The 20,044-nt window shown below is 44.4% G+C and overlaps 1 pseudogene; it reads right to left on the reverse strand.

Annotated features, from left to right (window-relative positions):
- Positions 1–20,044, reverse strand: part of LOC143386551 (teneurin-4-like) — a 183,576-nt pseudogene that overhangs the window by 130,260 nt on the left and 33,272 nt on the right.

Raw genomic sequence — 20,044 nt, forward strand, 5'->3', positions numbered from 1 at the left:
GCTTTTGATACAATTACAGTTATTTTAAATTCTGTGAACAATGGTTTCAACATCTGTGTCATATCAGAATATGGCTCTAATGATTCCCTTTTGCTTTTTCTTCTCCTACCCGTGTTCAGTTGAAAATGTGACACCTCGTGTGGCATGGTAGAGACTGAGATTGATGGCTTGTGTTTGGAAATGAGTTTACTTCTGCTAGGACTTCAGGGAGGGGTTGTGAGTTAATCTAGTTAGGATTTGGGCTGGCTTAGAAGTTCCTGGTTTCTGTGGTTGCCTCAGTGCATCATAGTCTTTAAGTTCTTTTAGCAATTTTTTGTGCTTAGGGTGAGAAACTGATCTGTCAACTGTTTTTCTCTTGGCCTCAATTTCCACTCCATCCTTAGCATTAGGTCCTTTGTGCCACAAATCAGAGGGTCTCCTTCCATGCTCTACCCGCTTTCCATCCTTTTTGCAGCAATGCTTTGCTCTGCACTGTTGCTTTCAGCTTTTTAATCAGTAGGAGGTGATGGTGGGCGAGTTCTCTATTGTCCTGAGGAGGACTCAGCCTTAGGTATGTGTGCCCCTGACCCTGGGGACTGTCTCCACCTAAGTGCTCCCACCCCTTCTCAGGCGGCAGTTTGGGGCTCTTACAGATTCCTGCTCTTCTCCTGCACTACATACTTTTTCTGCTTTTCTTCTCTCATTCAGCTGATGGGTCTCCACCTGTGTCTAAGTGGGAGAGTGACTGGCTCTCTCTTCACAGGTGAAGGTTTTTGCTCCTCAGGGGATGCAGGGTGATAGGGGTCTGGGTGGAGCAGGCAGCTATTTGTGCTCTTCTCCTCAGCGGTTGCTCCACACCTCCCCAGGTCTAGCAAAAAGGTCTCTTTCTGAGATCTTTCTTCAATCTACTGGTGGTGGGCGGGGGGGGGGTGGCGGAAAACTCCTGAAGAGGATGTGGACTCCTTCCATTTCAGTTCCCAGGGCTTGATACTCTCTTGCCCATACACACTTGGCCTTCAGAAATACGGTGGCCATCCTAGTGAGCTCCTCCTACTAGTTCCAGTTGCATCCACTCCAGGGAAGCTAAGTTCATATCCTGTCTCTCTCTGCAGGTGTCTGTCCCTCCTTGAATCTGGGCTAGTCTGTTGCTCTATTACCTCTGAGGAGTTCAAGGAAAATCCATGAATTTGCCTGTTGTCAGGCTTACTTTTGTTATAAGATTGGGAATGATGCTCTTTCTAGCTCTCATATCCCCCAAGCAAAATCAAGAAGCCCAATCTGGGGGCTGGAATTGTGGCTCAGCGGTAGAGCACTCGCCTAGCGTGGGCGGGACCTGGGTTCAGTTCTCAGCACCACATAAAAATAAAGGCATTGTGTTGTGTCCATCTACACCTAATAAATAAATATTAAAAAAAGAAGCCCAATCTGTTGATTTGAACTCTTTGAGTTGAATTCTGTGTCCTTCCAGGAATACTGATAATGTCAGAACTGGGATTTGAATCCAGCATTCTTCTCACTACAGCATATTTTCCTCCCTTTCTTTATCTCCCTTCCCTCTTGAATTTATGTTTCATTTATAAAATATTTAGTGAATCATTTTCAAGGTGGCAAGCCCTAAGCTTGACACAGAGATAAATTAGTAAGGTTCTCACAATAGCTAAAGGAAACATACCTATAACAGGAGCTGTCGTCAGGCATTGTGGGAGACCATAGTCACTTCCTGCTCTGAAATTTAGGGAAGTTGGTTTTTCATGCCCACCCAGGAAGTCAATTTTGTTTATTTACTTATTTTGTGGTGCTGGGGATTGAATCTGGAGCCTCACATAGGCTAGGAAAGCACTCTACCACTGAGCTACATCTCCAGCCCTTAATTTTGGAAGGAGCCTCATGCTACTGGACATTTTCTTACATTTTCTTGTTTTCTGACCATATGCCAAGTCTGATAGCATTGATGGCCCTCCCTAGAGATGAAGTCCCTATTGCAGACTCCTTGGAGGTTTTTACCAGCAGACCTGTGGGCTCAGGGAAGGAAAGTAACCTTGAATCTCCAGAGCTGTGAACTCCAAGTTGCTCTAAAGTGTGTGATGTTTATGTTAGATGTATTATTTAATCTGCTAGGAAGATCGATAAAGCCAACTTAAACTTGTTTCAGTAATAGCCCATGTCACAGGAAGGCCTGGATGGATTTTTTTTAAAATTTTTTAGAACATTTGAATTTGAATCCACAAAGGTGCCTCATGGAGCTAAAAGGAGAAATTTCACTAGAGCAAATGGTGCATTGGTAAAACCTGTTCAAATCCTTGTTAAGAAACACCACAACACAATATGGTGTGATGCTACATCATGTACAACCATAGAAATGTAAAGTTGTGCTGCAATTGTGTACAATGAATTGAAATGCATTCTGCTGTCAGATATACCTAATTAAAATAAATAAATAAATAGAAAAAAAAAAGAAAAAGAAACACCTCGACAATAAACAACTGTACACCTTTCCTTCTAGGAAGCTTAATAGCTTGTTAAGTATTTTTTTCCTCTCAGTATTAATTTAGTTTTTAATCCTCGGAATGGCCCATAAATGGGGTAAGGTAGGAATTTTTTTTTGTTTGTTTGGTTGAGACATGGGCCTGGAGGCCAGCTAGCCTGCCTGAGTCACATGGCTAATGTTCAGTGAAGATAGGTGCCTGGCTCCCTTGCTTTGTTTCCAGAACAGATCCACTTTACTTGGCCCACTCAGCATGCCATTTTCCAGCCCATTTAGGATATCCTCAGGGACCTGACCTCTTTCCTAGTTCACACCTTAATATGTTCTACTTGACATTTGAGTCTGCTCTTTTGATTCCTACTCCTATTAAAACTTTGATCTGTTCCTCTGATTAGTTTACTTACAAACTGCTCCTGGCTAATATGTTTCATGTCCAAATAACATTTCTATAATTACTGCTACTGCCACATATTGCTTGAAATAATAATAATAATAATAATAATAATAATAATAATGGCAGCCACTGTCATTTTATGGAGCTTTTCATATTTTATCTCACGGAAATTTTGAACCTCAGGCTGTTCTTATAGAATAGACACTATTTAGATCTCTATCATACCAATAAGTCACAAAGAACACAGGTGAACCAGGCCAGTGCAGTTGGAGGAACATGGACTTGTGTTCCAGTTGTGCTCTACACCCACTATGTGATTTTTAAGCTTGTTCCTTAATCTCTCTGTGCTTTAGCATATTCTTATGTAAAAATGTGGAAGATAATTTCCTGCTCTCTGAAAAATGATCTACCATGAGACCCAAGGTAATTAATCTGTATCAGGCTTATGGTTTACCATCTCATAGATGCTATGAAATGGGAAAGAGCCTGGCATACAGAGGGATCTCAAAAAAGTGAGTTTTCTTTTATTCTTTCTTTTTTTTTTATTTGTATGGCTTTTATCTTCCACTTCTGGTTTGTGTCAAGAAGGATCAGTGCTTTTCTTGTGTACTCCTATAAAGTGGATTCTTTGGAATTTCAAATGCTATTTTATAAAAAGCAATTGTAATAACTTTTCCTTCTTCCTAAAATATCAAACATGGCTGTAGATTTCATCAGGGAAAGAGAGGAAGGGACCCTGTCTGGTAGAGGTGTAGGAAATGGTTTTAGATTTCAGGGTGGTGAAGAGTAACAGTGGCAGTGATGTGCAGGCATTCAGTTTGGGATCTGAGGGAGTGACCTTGGGAACTAATTAAGTGTACAGACTCGCTCTGACAAAGAAATCCCTGTATTGGCTAAATAATGTATGAGATTTCCATGGGCAATGGGGAAAATTGAATTATTTAGCGTATTTCCATTTCAATGAGTTAATCAAGATAATTGCTGTTTTCCTGGATCTTTGTCTTTTCTTTGCAATTAGCAAGGTCCTTGTTTGGAGAAAGGAATTTAGTTAGTGAACTTTGTACAAACTGCTGTGACATTTTTTGGTGTAAGTTATATTTAAAATCAATTATAGGTCCTTTTCCTTTGAGTTTCAAGATTGTGAGAAACTGATGCTTGATCCACTTTGAGAAGAATGTAGGGTTCAAGGATTCAAGTGCATTTGGGATTAACAACCTTAAGGGGGGTGGAGTGGGGGAGGGCAGTAGGGCAGAAATGAAAGAGCAAGAGCTTTGGCCTCAGACAGATTTGGGCTGCAATCCCTGTTCTGTCGTGTTCTCACTATGTAAAAGCGGGCAAATGGGCTTGTCCAAGCCTCAGCTTTTACTTCCATAAAGCAGATAATATCTGCCCAAATCCCAGCTGCTGTGAAGGGAGGCTGCAATGACAATGCAGTTCCTGGCCCACTTTTGATGGTCAACAAGACTAGGTCCTTCCCCATCCCCTGCACACATGTCTAATGGTGACACTTTCAGCAGTCTCAGTTCTCTGGAACATGGCTAACATCTTGGGGAAAAACAAATAAAAGCTTAAAAAAATCTAACTAGAAAAAGAGATGTTACAAAATCCCTTCATTAAAATACCTCATAGGGAAACACTTCATAACGTCTATTTAATTTTGGCTGGGATTGTAATAAGCTGAACTTCTGCTTCTCTGACCACACCACTTAAGAAGCCCTGTATGGGGGGAAGTAGGGTTGTAGCTAGATGAGGTGAGCACTGTGACTGAAAACAAATGGGGACACAGTAACTCCCCATGGAGGGGCCAAGAAAAGAGTAGTTGAGCATTACTTTAGGCAGGGCAAAGGGTTCTGCATCCTTGTCTCCCCACAGAAGCTCTTTCCTACAACAGCATAATATGCCATTGTTGCTCTCCTCATTAACAACCCTGACTCATAAATAGAAAGGTTATGTTAGATCTGTGTCACGTGTTTCAGAAAGGAGGCAGGTAATGTACCTCATAACAAGGTCATCTAAAATGGTAAAAATTAAAAAAAAAAATTTGGTACTTAAAGATGTGAGCTCCAATTATGCAAAAAAAAATTCACCTATATGGAATTGTTCCTTCTCCCACTACCATGTTTCTGAACAGTGGTCATCTGGAGAGGCAAGGAGTTTATCAAGGACTTTTCATCTATATCATCTCCCTGTACTATGTTCACCATGAGCATTTTATAGATGTAGAACTAAAGCCCAGAAAAATGAAATCCATGGTGCAGCTAGGATGGAAGCCCAAATTCTCTGATTCCAAAGCTTGTAGCTTCTCCACTACACAAATTTCCTTCTCAGGAGAAATCATCTAGAATATGAACATGAGAGCATATTAAAGGTAATGGTTTGCATCCCAAGTCCTGAATTAAAAATGAAATACATTCAAGAATGAACACTTCATCTCTAACCTGCAATGCACCTAATAAAACAGCCATCAAATGGCAGCAGCTGGATACTTACTCATAAAAGGTTGTCCATCCATTTTCATTGCTTTTGGTCGCCAGAAGGCCAGAGTTGCCATGGTATGTCATCATGGCCAGCTCGTGTCCTTGTGTGGTCACACTTTTGAGTGCACTGTTGGTACCCATGGTCACCCAGTATACCTGGCCATCTGGGACCACCAACCAGAGAGGCATCCCAGTAGAATCTCGGCGTATGTTAACCATGTTGCCGTTGTTGTCTGTGATGAGAGTGATGTCACCATCCCCAGTGTAGGTGAAGTTGTACAGGTAGTCTCCTGTGGGCAGGCTTTGGGTATACAGATGCTTGCCACTGGTATCAAACAGGTAGAGCTCCTGGTCAATGGGGGAGGACAGCTCATACATGTTCTGGGTGTTGAGGAAAGGCTTGTTCTTCCTGATGAACCGAATTCGAATATTCCCAAGGTCAGCCACATAGAGCTCCCCATCAGCACACACAGCCAAGGAAGACGGGGTGTTCAGCTTTGCATCCTTGGCGTAACCATCGTCTCCAGAGAAGCAATCACAGTTGGCATCGTTTTTACAGTCACAGCCACTGGGGGCCCCAGCAACTAGGGAGATCTCTCCACTAGTGGTGACCTGCCTGATGTGGTTGATCTTTTTCTCATCAGTCTCAGCAATATATAGGACCCTGTTGTGTGAAACAGCCAAAGCAGTGGCTGACTCCAGGGTTGCATGGATGGCCACCTTGCTCAGCAGGAAGTGGTCGATGCCAGGAACCTGGCAGTGCATGGGCCTCCCAGCGACAATGCGTACCTGGTGATTTTCAGAGATTTGCAGGATTACATTGTTGTCAAGGACATAAAGAGAGTTGTCCATCGGGTTGATGGCTAAGTCTGTGGGCCACTCCAGGCGAACCTGACAATGGAGACATGAACACTCAAATGATTGGCAGGATGTCCCCCACTAATCATCCCACACCCCCTTAAAACCCATAACAGCATCCGAAGCACCTTTACATATAGTCTTGGCCAATCCTTACAGAGTATACCATCAAAAAAGGAGTGTTAGCCCCCTGAGCACAGGAAAACCATGTCACTGAGGCATTGATGGTCTCTGTCAGGACTGACAAAACCTGAAGAGGGGATAACAACAGAAAGTAGCCGGTGAGAAGATGGACTTTGGAGTCAGACAGGCCTGGGTTCAGATCCTAGTTCTACCACTTATGACCTTGCGCAAGTTACTGTGCCTCTCTGAGCCACAATATTCACATCTGGAAAACAGAAATAATAATTGTGCAGAGTGCTCAAACAGTGATATGGGGGTGGGAGGGGAAGTCAGATGAAGTCTGGAGGCAAAGTAGGACTTGTTCAGAGGTTTAGAAGAGACTCTTCATGAATGGATGATATGATACGTGTATAAAAGATGATTTCTCAAATAATAGACAGAATAACCATGGCACTGTCAGACACAGTTATAGACCAGTGGTTCTCAAATCTGGCCCTATATTCAAATAATCTGGGGATGTTTTAGAAAATAGTGGTATTCACATTCCACCCTGAGTCGGTTCCCTGGGTGGGGTTTGGACATTGACATTATTTCAAGCTTCCTGGGTGATTCTAATTGGGAGTTGGGAAACACAACTGGATTCCTGCCTCTTATATTGGGTGATAACCAGACAAACAGCATTGGTATCATCTGGGAGCTGGTCAGAATTGCCCCAAACCTATTGAATCAGTGTCTGCATTAAAGCAAAATCCCTGGGTGATTTCGGTGTCCACTGAAGTTTAGGAAGCCCTGCTCTACATAATGGTTTCTAATACCTTTGAGAACTGGTCCTCCTGGAAAGGATTAATGAAGTTGGCAGTAGGATTTAGGGTTCACAGGTCTGGGGCCCCACTCTGAGCTTCTTCTGAGCCTGACTGGTAAGTCTTTAAGTGGGAAACTAAGAGGCTGCAACCTTCAGGGTTTAAGGTGAGGAGAAATGGACATGGACATGGGGCATGGATTGTTGGATAGATCACACTGGGAACTACTGGCACTTCACTAGTTGGGCCTTCAAGAGGTCCAACCACACCATACAGGGTTGGAAGTGTTGATGAGTGTTTCCTTCTGCTGATTTTTGGGCCCTAACTAAAGACTATTCAACTTAGGGCTCCTGAGCCCCCTATAAACCCTTGCTCTTTGGTCCCTTATGGAGTCCACTCTAACTAATATAATAATTTAGATAAGAAGTTTCTCTCCCAGGAATTTTCTCTTGTATACCATTGTCTACAAGCATATTCATCAGACCCAGTTTTAACAAGGGTGAAAAACTGGAGTTATGCCCAACAATTGAGAATTGGCTAAATAAATTATAGCATATTTAGTTCACTCATAAATAAGAATACTATGTGTAATCATTATAAGTGACATTATAGATGGATATGTAATGACAGGGGGAAATGTTTGCTATGTGTTAAGAAGAAAGAACAGGTCACAGAATTGTAAGCACAGTGTGATTCCAATTAGGAGGAAACGTAATCATAAATTAGATCGATTATGGATAGAGAGGAGATTAAAAGCCTGATGGATATATCTCAAAACATTAACCATACTAGGATAAAAGGCCATTCTAATATTCTTGGTGATTTTAAACTTTTCAAATTTCTTGCAAGGTGCATGTGATTGCTTGCCTAGGTAGAATGAAACCCCAATAAATTATATGTCTAGGCGAGGCCACCTTCATCTGTCCCCTTAGCTCAGGGCCATTCTCAGGAAGGGCGAGACCTTTCTCGGTTCTTCAGGGCAGTCTGTCTTCGGGTCTTGTCTCCTCACCCCCGACCCCAGTGCCTGGCTATCTGCACAGAGCGAGGGCGCTGCAGACCCTGCAGAGCTGTGGCCTGGACTGCCTGCCACTCATGCTCCCCAGTGCTCTCTGGAGCACTGTTGTGCCAGCTTTCGGCTGCATCAAGAACACAGTTTGCTCTAAAGTGACAGGAGAATTTTCAATTTTCTAAAACCCATTTCTTGTCAACACTGGCTGCTAAATATTTTATGCCCTCTGGTCCTGTGGCACCTTGGGGACCTGCTTGCGAGACCTTTCTGCCTGTCATTATGATGAAAAGATGGCGTCTTGATGAGTGGGTGGGTGGGAGGGGGGAAGAGGGAATCAGTAGAGGGAAAGGAGAGAGGAAACCAGAAGAAATGAACAGCAAGCATGTTGTCGAAAGCTGCTGCATACACAGGGGCACCTGGGGGTGGAGAAGGCATGGCTCTCAGAGCTGCTCTGTCATGTAGCTGGCATGATGGTTCTGGGGCATACTGTATGTAAGCCAATCTGGTCTCACCTCTGATCAGGGATGATTCTGCCTTTGGCTTGATTTCCCACCACCAAAACAGAGGGAGCAGACCTTATGCCTTTGGAGGTCCTCCAGCTCCTAGTTTAAGGGCCATGTCAGGGAGGGGCATCCCCTCCACCCTATCTTCCTGAGTATTTTCTGCTTCACTGAGGCACTCTGAGCTGACTGCCTTGTTAAAGAGTGATGTGCTTGCAGAAATGACTGTCACATGAATGAATGAATGGCCAGCAAATGGCACAGACCCAGCAAGGGATGGAGGGCTGGACACCTCACTTCGACTCCAATTCCACGGTCACCAGAAGCGTCATCTTACTCAAGTTTCCTAGACACTGACCTTCTCACCCCATAGCAAAAGGGGTAATAAATATGCATAGGGTAGTTGTGGGGATCGGCTGAGGCAATGTACATGGAAGTTCTTTTGTGGATTTTAAAGCAACCTAATATTGACACCCTATTGGCAGCTGCCAGGCACTGTACTAGGTGTTTACTTACATGATTTTATTTAAAAAATTCATTTTGCATCTCTGATGAAATCTAGTATAGGGCTCTGCATAAATAACACCTTTTATTTCACCAGGTCTCAGTTTCCTTATCTCTAATATCTACCCTACAGGATTACTGTGATGGCTACATGAGAAAAGAGAAGCCATGCTTAGCTCTCTAATCTCACTAGAAAAGCACCCAGCACATAGAGTGTGCTCATTTGGTCCCTAGGTAGAGAGTGATGCTCTGCCTGGGGTGGCCATACCTGGCTATATTAATATCCAGCTTTCTTTCTTTCTTTTTATTTGTACCAGGAATTGAAAGCAGAGGCACTTAACCACTGATCCACACCTACAGTCCTTTTTATATTTTATTTAGAGACAGGGTCTCACTGAGTTGCTTAGGGTTTCGCTAAATTGCTGAGGCTGGCTTTGAACTCATGTTTCTCTTGCCTCAGCCTCCCAAATTGCTGGGATTACAGGCATGTAATCTGCCCCCTCTCTACTCAATGCCTCCTCCCGTCCCTTTCTCTCATCTTGGACCTGGTCTTTGTCTCCTCCTACGTTGGTCCAGGTTTCTGGGTTCTCCCCTTTGTACTCTTGCCTCCTAGCTGTGTTCTGTCTTTGGCTTCCCTTTCTATTCCCAATGGGACAGCCAAGTATCTAGGTATTGGTAACAGAGGAAGCTCTGAGAATGAAAGCCAGTACCCGCTGCCCATATGTGTATGTCAAAATATATGCCTGCTCTGGAGTTTTGTAAAAAAAAAAAAAAATCCATGCTTAGATTCAGACAAAGGTAGTAAGGGCCAGCAATAAAGAAATTTTTAGTCTAGGATTTCAGAATCTAAGTGTGGGTTTTCATTTTTTCCCCCATCCAATATATGCCAGTTGTCTTCCAAGTCTTTGCTCTGACTGCTTGGCAGTATCTCTATCTAAAGTTAAACAGTTTTTCAATGTGTGGATTGAAAATGTTCAGCACCCTATGCTGGCTGGTTGAGGGCCCGTTTTGAGAATTGAAAATACTTGTATGCACATCCTTAGGCCGTGGCTGCTTCCTGGTGGGTGATTCCAGCTTGTTCACAGACTGGAGAGGGAAACTCTCGAGCCAGCGAGGGGAAGCCTGCCAAATTGCAAAGATGAGTGGCAGAGAACAGATTCCATTCTGGAGCGCAGCAATCACAGTAGTTGGCGCAGAGGGAACCGTACTAGCATCCGACTGGCACGTGGCACAGTGCTGGGACCGCCAGCAGCAGCCATGGGGCCCTGGGGAAGCCACATGTGTCAGGAACAGGCAGGCATGACGAGTGGGGCTGGGAGCAAGCGCCACAGTCAGCCTCCCAATTTCTGGTACCTCCTAGATTCTGGTAACGTTGGCAAGATGGCACAGGCCAAGCCCAGCCCGAGGACCTAGCAATAAAGGGTCACTTGCCAAGTCACTGTAGGCTATCCTAAGGTCGTGCTGGATTGCTAGTCACATGTGTCTCTATTGAGTCTATCCTGGGATACTGGTGCCCACCTGCCAAGGTCCAAACTCTCTGGCCTGAAGTGGCAAGGTCCTTTCCTATTGGCCCCAGACCATGCTTCCTATTTCAACCCCTACCTCCTCCTTCCAAGCAGCTTGAGCTCTAGCGTTCAATTTCCCAATGGTTTTGAACATATCAGTCTCATTAACATCTTTGTGCCTTTGTGCATCCTGTCCCCTTTCTGTGAAATGTCTCCTTTTCTTTTTTTGCTACCCAGAAAGACCCCTATTCAGTCTTTAAAACCTGGAGTAAATGTTACCTCCTGTATAAGCGGACCTTAGAAATTCAGTTTATTTCACCTCTGAAGTGTTGAGCAGCACTAGGAAGTTCACGGGCATTGTTGTATGTGTTCTCGAGGTAATTCTGCCAGGCCCATGGCAGTGATTTCCATTTCTCGGATGAAAAATAGGGCTCAGAAGACTTCAAAAACCTGCCCAAAGTTACTGAGCTAGTGAGTGGCAAAGCCAGGATTTAATCACTCAATCAATCAATCAACACGTATGGGCTGTTCTTCAATGTGTACTAGCCACCTGATTAAGTAAAGAATTCCTGCTTCATGCAGTTTATGAAGTAGAAAAAGAATAGATAATATGCAAGTACCTGTATGTGTTACAAAAGAGGAAGTTCAGGAGGTTGTGGATTTAAATTAACACTGTTTAAAGCTCTATCCATCCTACTCTGCTGGCCTTGGGCAGATTTCCCAGAACCTCTGCCATGCCCACACACTTGTTACCCCTCTTGATGACCTCCCACAGCCTCTGGGAGGTGAGTGGGGCAGGGTCAGTGTCATCTCTGCATCCTTGGTGCTTATCAAAGGCCTGTACCAAGTGGGCATCCTTTAAAGGCTTGTCTGGTGCAAAGATGAAGGGCCAGCAGAGTGGCTGGGTGGCTGGGTGGTGGATGAGAGGATGAGCTCAGGGGCCCAGGGTTCTAGCAGACAAGATCTTCTCACCTGATAAATATCCATGACAGAATCACAGCTGAGGGGCCGAGCTGATGTGAGGTCATTGGAGCCCAGCAGGGTGGATATGATCCCATTCTGATCAATGCGTCTGATCATGGTGCCATCCACAAAGTAAATCAGCCCAAACTTGTCCACTGTAATGCCTGGATGGAGAAGCCAAAACAGGAATTCAGCATCAGAGCTAAAAGGACACAGAAAGCACTTTTGCAGCCTGGTCTCCTCAGATGCTCCTACGACACTCAGCCCCCTCCCTTTGGTGTGGTACTGGAGATGGAACCCAGGGCCTTGTGCATACTAGAGCCATGCCCACAGCCCTCTGGTTCTCTTCTAAAGACAAACAGATGGAGGTGCAGAAACTGTGTGCTTTGTTTGAAACTGGGATGGAACCCAGGTTCTCAGGTCCTCTTGGGCTCTAGTCCTGCTTTGCTGCCTCCAGAGATTTTTATTTATCACCTCAGTCACCCACAAAAACTGGACTCATAACTTCTAGGGGTTTTGAAGCACTAGAGGTAGTGGTAAGGGGATATTTTTCACTACACTGTGCATTATTTAAATTAACTGACTTCTCAAGTCCTGCAAATGTAATAATAAAATACACTTTTTTTTGTATTTTATTTTACTTTTTTGGTAATAAATTTTCTTTTCTTTTAAGATAGTTCTTTAAGTTTTTCTATCCTTATTATTTTAATTTCATTGGTTGTTATGGTTTGGATGTGAGGTGTCCCCTAAAAGTTCACATGTGAGACAATGCAAGGTTTGGAGGAGAAATGACTGGGTTATAGCCTTAACCTAATCAGTGAATTGATCCCTGTTGGGATTAACTGAGTGGTAACTAGAGGCAGGTTGGGTGTATCTGGAGGAAGTGGCTCACTGGGGGCATGGTTTGGGGTATATATTTGTATCTGGCAAGTGGGGTCTCTCTCTGCTTCCTGATTACCAGGTGAGCTGCTTTCTTCTGCTACACACTTTGCCATGATGTTCTGCCTCATCTTGAGCCTCCAGGAACGGAGGCTGCTATCTGTGGATGGAGACCTCTAAAACTGTGGGCCCTTGAATAAGCCTTTTCTCCTCTACAATTGTACTGATCAGGTCCTTTATCACAGCAGCGAAAAAGCTGACTGAAACATCTGTCACTGCAAAAGCATAGTCTGAAAAGAATTCTATGGGTTTGCATAGAGAATATTGTTAAATTTAATGTCTAAGGATAGCACATCGAAGAGAGGAGCCAGGATTACTCAATATCATCTGTTCCATCCCTAGATTGACACTTGGTTGACTTTCTCCCTGGCCCAGCTGGTGTGATCTTGGGCAAGTCACTGGACATCCCTGCACTTGTTTCCTCATCTGTCAAACCAAGGTATTGTTGTAAGTCTGTATTTCTTTTTTGAATGTGTGTGAGAATCCCTTGGGGGACCTGCTCCAGATCTCAAGTGTACCTGAGCACCTCTCTGATCTTGGCAAACACCTTGGTGGTCATGATACGCATTCAGTATTTTTTAGCTAGTGATGTGCATCAGAATCACCTGGAGTGTTTTCAACACACACCCTTTTGACCTCCCTCTTGGAAATACTAGTTCAGGGGGTGATTGTGCCTGTGACCAATGCACACTTTAAATTTGATCGTGGGCGATTCTGATTTTCACCCCAGGCCCAGAATGGCCTGTCAGACATTCCCCTACCACACCATTGATGCTTAGGGATGATGGGCAAGATTTGCCCCTGAGAGGGGCCTGGTCTAGACGGGGAAGCCCAGTAAATGACATGCCTGAGGAGAACTTGTCACTTCTGCTTGATTTTCCTAGAGGCAGGCGGGGGGAAAAAGGGTCAGACGAGGTTGGCTAAGGTGGAGACGCTTGCGATGTGAGACTTCCCAACTGTGTTAACCTCAGCAAACTCCATCCCTTCTAAGTCTTGGTTTCTCATTTATAAAATGAGGATACCAACATCTGACTTGCAATAGTTAGCCATCAATAATTATTAGTGGCTATCAGGATTATGAGAAACACCCAGCACTCTGTAGGTTCTGTGGCACTTGCTCTGGGTCCCTGTGTCTCTTCCTGGGCCAGCAGATGGGCTGGGATGGACCAGCTCTGAGGAAGGGCCCCTGGAGCACTGGTGTGGCTTCCATGCCCCCTGAGGCTGGGCAGCCGGAGAGGGTTTCACACAGAGGACCAGGCGGCCTCGAGGCTGGGAGCCTTTCCCGGGGGGCCCTGCCTAGAAGGCAAATTAATTTCATTCTGTAAGTACCAAGACAGGAGTTTTCTTGTCTTCCTGGCTCTGTCCTGTCTTTCTCTTCCATCTGCCAGGACTGATGAGCGCTTCATGAACAATTGGGTTTCTTGTTTACAAAGTTGGCTGCACAGGCTAATCGAAGTGATCTGTCCCCTGATTAATGACTTTATTTCCCCCTCTTTTTGTTGTGCTAAATAGATGGACATCTTTTCTCCTCCCTACTGCAAAGTGTCTGCATATTGTGGCACTCTCTGTCATTTTTATCTAGGTTAATTGCAGGCTTTTGGGCAATTGCGCTGCCACTCCATCTGTGTGAGGGGGAGGGAATGCAAGTGTGCAGGGCCGCTGAGGGACGCCTGCGCAGAACAGAAATCTCAAGAACAAACTTTGAATTCTCAGAGAGCAGAGTGTCATAGCAGAGAGAGGCTGATGGATCATTAGGCTAACCTCTCATGGACTATCGGGAAAACTGAGGTCCAGAAGAGGAGGTCCCAGAGTCAGTGAGTAGCAGAGAGGAACCGTAAGGCAGGGTCCCCAAGAGCAAGGTTGGTGCTCACTCCCCTCTTCACTGCTTGTTCATACAGCAAATCATAATTAAGAGGGAAATTAACCATTGATGACACAATATTTACCCCACAGTTACCACCTGAGCACTCTAGCCATGCGGTAGAGATAATATGCTATGAGGGTATACCATGGGAGGTGACATAATGCATTGTAATACAATATAACAATAGTTATAGGAGTCACCATTTATGCAATGTTTACTATGTGCCCGATGCTGCTATGCTAAGCATTTATCTTCCTGATGATATTTAATCTGTACTATAACTGTATTATATCCTCGTTACATAAATGAGAAAAATGAGGTTCAGAGAGATTAGACAACTTGCCCAAAGTCACACAGCTACTGGATGACAAAGCCTAGATTTGAATGCATGATTTCATGAGTTTACTGCTTTGCTTTGAACCCCAGCCTTCTAATATAATCATTCATAATGTTTTTACAGGATACCGTGTGAAATACATTGATTTTGACCCTTAGACCATTCCTAGGAAGTCTACACAGATGGTATCGTTACCCCTACTCTATTGATGAGGACCCTGCAGCTGAGACACGGAGTCATTGGCCCTGGGGCTGGCACCACAGACAAACCTCCACTGCAGGACATCTGAATGATGATGGCTTCCCTTCTAAAAAGACTCCCAGGGTCCAAGCTCTCTCCCAGCTCTGATCCCCCATGCACAGATCTTCCTCCATCTCAGGGAACACTTCTCGCTCTCTCCCACATCAGAGTGCTTCACAGCCAAGTCTTATTTATTCTGTTACAAAGAACTTATCTATGCAACCTCATAGCTCTATACACTCGTACATACTTGTTCAATAAGTGAATGACAAATACTGAAACTGAGCATTTAGAAGTTTAGCTTTTGGAAGGATTCCAAACTGAGACCTACAGTTAATTGTCCCATAGCTCATGAACATATGCCAAGATGACACACTAGTGCTTTTGGTAACAATAACATGAGAGAGCATGTGTATCCAATAGCATGATAAATACATGATGGAACGTCCACTTGGAGGAATACTATATGGCCATTAAAAATGAGGACACATAAGACTCTTTAATGACATGAAAAGAGCTCCTAATATATCATTTAGGGAGAAAAAGCAGGATACAAAAATAGTTTGTTTAATGTGACCTCATCTTGTTTACTTGATTTTGGTGAATATTATATACATACAAACATTTAGAATAAAGGCGAAAAGAACAGATAAGAAATATTAACTGGGAATATTTCTGGTAGGTAGAATTATCACAATCCTAACCTTCCTCTGTATATTTATTGGTATTTTCCGAGAATTTTTTGCAATGATAAACATGTAGGTCTCCCGGAAATGGTAGTGCCCCAATAAACATCACTGAGAGTGATTCCAATGCAAGGCCTTACCCCTGGGATTGGTGTGTGTGGCTTCTGTAGCCTTCTCTCCATCCCCACAGCGAGAGTCATCAAAGGGGAGGCACTGGTCCCCAGTCCCTGCCACCACCTCGGAGTTCTTGACAAGGTCCTTCACCACCATGGTGGACTTGATCTTGAAGACCCGCCGGCTGTTGGTATCAGAAAGGAAGACGGCCCCACTCATGGGATCTGTGGTCAGGTAGTATTTATGCGCTGGGCTGTGACTGCAAAACAAAGACACGGCCAGTGGTGAGCACTTTCTTCTCTGTCAGGTAGCTTGAGATGTGTCCCTGGCCTTTTTGAATCCAAGCCAAAAAATAGTCTTGGGGGAATGATGTCTCTACTTTGGGGGATGGTTCCTCAATTTTTCAATCTTAGGGGTTAGCCTAACTATCCATCCCACCCAGATACTAATGCAGAAACCTCTTGCTGATAAGTGCCTGTATCAGGTGCTGATACGTATTTTCTTAAAAAGGCTATCAGTGAGGCTTGTCAGAGGTGGCCTGTTAAGTCAAACTAGAAACACGAAGGTCCGTGACTTTAAAAAACAATCCAAGAGTTCAAAGATGTAGCCCTTCTCCATAGGATTTTTTTACAGCAGCTCTCACTCTCATCTTGGGATGAACAGGGGAGACCCTAGTGGACCTGACTCCTGGTTGGCGTCCACACTGTCTCCTGTCTCAGGAGCCCTGCAGTCTCCCTCCTGTAGCCACATACAAATGAGTTGCAGGATTAGTTTGTAAATCTGCAGCAAAACTCAAGGAAAAAGAAACAGAACAGGAGCAGCACTAATGAGGGCATGTTTCTAGAAATCAGTCACAAAGACTAGGCTCAGGTTACAAAGGAAAGAAAAGACTGTGTAGAAGCCTTGAGACCAGGCACCGCGCTAGCCACAGGGTGGGGAAATGCACGGGCTTTGATATCAAATCAGTCTGGGTTTTAAGTCTAGCTTTATGATGTCCAGTTTCTGAAGCTTGGGCAGGTTGCCTGGCCCGCTGAGCCTTGTTTGCTTCAACTGTTCAATGGGAATGCTATAGCCACCTTGCTGGTGTGTTGGGAAAATTACCTGAAATCACAAATGCCATGTCGTTTGCACTTGCATTGTTAAGTATTGAGCACCCAGGAGGTGCTCAGAATCATAATTGTTATTTTAATTACTAGTGATTATGTCTGTTTTTGCATTAGAGATGACTACCAGATAGGTAGCACCTGTAAAGCCTGAATTTTGTTATTCCATGGTACTGGTACTGATAACCAACTTCTTTCAAGTCTAGGGCACAATAAAGTTTGAACTCTCTACTCCTGGGAAGCTAATTTACAATTCCTGGTCATTCACCCAGCCCTCAAACTGCATCTCAATATTGGTGTCCTCTTCTGCATTTTCTGATTAAAAAGAATCTTTCTCTGTTCAGATGGGATGGCCTGGCTTTGGCCATGTTCAGTGCACATACTGAGAGAGGCCACTGCACACCCTTCAAGATGCAGTGAGGGAATGAGAAAGGTTGAATAAGGGCTATGGTACATTTATAAGCATGTAGGTTTTAGGTCCTTTCGAAAAACAAAATTTTATTTTACAGAATGGTGTTTATGAATTACATATAATGATTGGGGCACAGTAATATTTGGGGGTGAGGGTCAATGAGGGTCTTAGCTGGACCTGACTGTTCATCATAAATATCCCTTACTTTGGGTTGTGTCCTTGGGGACTGGCTACTTCTAACAGAGCCAGGCATCCAGATCCAGGGTTATTATCCATGAATTTGTCTAACATGACATGACTTTCTCCAGTGATCCTTCCTCTGAATCCCTAACCCAGCTGTCCTATCACCTCCTTCTGAAACCAGGGCAAGGTTTCTCTGCCTGTAGCCAGGCTGTGCCTCCTGATCTAGCCCAAATACCAACATGTTATTTCCACATTTTCCCTTCCAGGATCCTTCTGTCTCACAGAGGAAGTCCAGAAGCACCCCAGGCCCTTCCTGCTGGGCTGCTCCATCTCTCTGCTCTCCCTCACACATGCCCTACACCCCACAAGCCTCAGGCCTCTTTGTCCCTGTTGTTCCTGCTCTGTCCCCTTCTCTTTTCTACTCATTCTTCAGGTGTCAGCTCAGATGGTACCTTTTCTTGCAATCTTTCCCCAACCTTTTTTCTCTGTGCACTGAGATCCATGCTGGTCTGCATCTAGATTACACAACACTTAATGTAATAGTCATGGCTATTTATTTGTGGGTCCTCTCCCAGACCCAGCCATTAGTACTTACATTAGAGACTAGATTTTGTTCATTTCTGTATTTCCAATGTTCAGCTTGGTGCCTTCTAGCTCATCACAGCTGCTGCTTGATTTAATGGATGGTATCTCCACTTTCACTTATTTAGGTAGTATTTGCATTCAAATTACTTAGCTTTTCTTTTACTTCTCATTTGGGGGCAGTGGAAACAGCACAGGTGTCCTATTTATCTTGAAATGTCTCTTGTGACTTACTCTATACTGGAGCACAGATTTAATCTTCCCCGATGACACTGATTCTGGCTAAATAAAGTGCAGTGACCTTAGATCCTGCCCTGCAATGCTGGAGCAGCCTGATCTTCCAGCATGCCTGTTGACAGAACGGAGTCGGGCTGATTGTTTCATTTCTTTGTGCATCACTCGGGATAAACTGGTGCTATCTATCTTCGCAGAAGATGGACCCCAGGGGAATCTGGTGGGGGCCCTGTCCACTTAGATTAGCCCCTTGAGTTTCCAGCTTGTGTTTCCAGCTCGTGTCTCACTGCCCCAGAGAAATGTCACTTGTGTAGATTTCTCATGTGGGTGACTTCCAGAAGATGATGGCACTGGCAGGATTATCTCAGAGTCTGTAAGAGCTGTGGCCACCTCTTTTGTGGTTTGGTGGTTAGTTAAGCATGGGGGAAAGAATATTAGTTGGGAACTTAGAAAGAATAGGTTTTAATTGGGGCAAGTCCCCCAACTAGGTCAAGTTGTAGGTCCCTCAGATGTCAAATGATGAAGTCCCTGCTCCATTTTGCTCACAGGTTTGTCAGGGGATTATGTGAAATTATTAATAGTCATTTCCAGCTTGTTGTGCTCTTTGAACTTCTCGGAGTTATTTCTTCCTCATGCTACCTAGCAGAGGGAGCAACCCCTGTGTCCATGATGCCCACCTGGACTTTGTCCCTGTGTCTGTGATGCCTACCTGGACTTTCACCAGGTGGCAGGACAGAGCCACAGACATGATACCCATGGATACCAATGTACCTGACACCACCAATGGATGCTGACTCTGTCTCAGACACTGTGCTACCACTTGACCTGCATGACCTCATTTTCTCACAATTATTGTGAAAGGTAGGAACTTTTTTTTTCCTTATTTCAGAAAACTGAAGTTAGAAGAGGTGCAGTGACTTGACCAGGACCACAAACTGCTAAGGGCATTTCAACCCAGCTCTGCTTGACTCCAAAGTCTGTGTTCTTTCTGCTTCCTCACACTGCTGCCCAGGGACTACAAAGCTCCACAGCCCTCATTCACCTCATTCTTGCCCATATCCAGAGACTCAGCCCTCGCACCACCTCATCTGAAATACCATTCCTGGACCCCCACTTCTTCCCACTCCTGAAGGGGCCATTCCTCTGTGTCTCCAGAGCCTCAGCAGATTACACTTTTAGTTATCTGTAGTGCCTTAAGGCACTTCGGCTCAGTTGTCTGCCTTCTCAGTAAAATCTTGAACTCTTTCTGGGCAGAGATTGACTTTAAGTTCCCTGTGCTTCTCATTTGGCTGATGTGGAGTGAATGCTCTGGACAGTTCTGCTGAGTTCACGAGAGAATGAATGAATGAATATCTGCCTCCCTGGCTTAAGGGTATGTAGGAAACACTCACTGCTGATGATCTGAGTTCGATGATTCTAAATACAGCTTAAAAAAAAGCCTTGCCTATAGTGACTAAAGGGCCTGGCCATCTACCTTTGAGATCTTTCCAGGTGACCACAAGGCACAGGCAGACTTGGGAACCGTGGCTTTTGAGAAGTACTTTTCAAACTTCAATGTGCATATGAATTTCTTGGAGATTTTGCTACAATGTGGATTGTAGTTTAGTGATTCTGGGGTGTAGAACTTGAGAGTCTGCATTTCTGATCAGTTCTCAAAGCATACTGGTGTTGGTTGCCTGTACTTTTGAGTAGCAAGGCCTTGGAACGTTCCATAAACCACAAATGGTTTCAGGGCACGTGATGGAAGATGGCC

The sequence above is a fragment of the Callospermophilus lateralis genome, unplaced genomic scaffold (genome assembly GCF_048772815.1).
Source record: "Callospermophilus lateralis isolate mCalLat2 unplaced genomic scaffold, mCalLat2.hap1 Scaffold_408, whole genome shotgun sequence".
NCBI lineage: Eukaryota > Metazoa > Chordata > Mammalia > Rodentia > Sciuridae > Callospermophilus > Callospermophilus lateralis.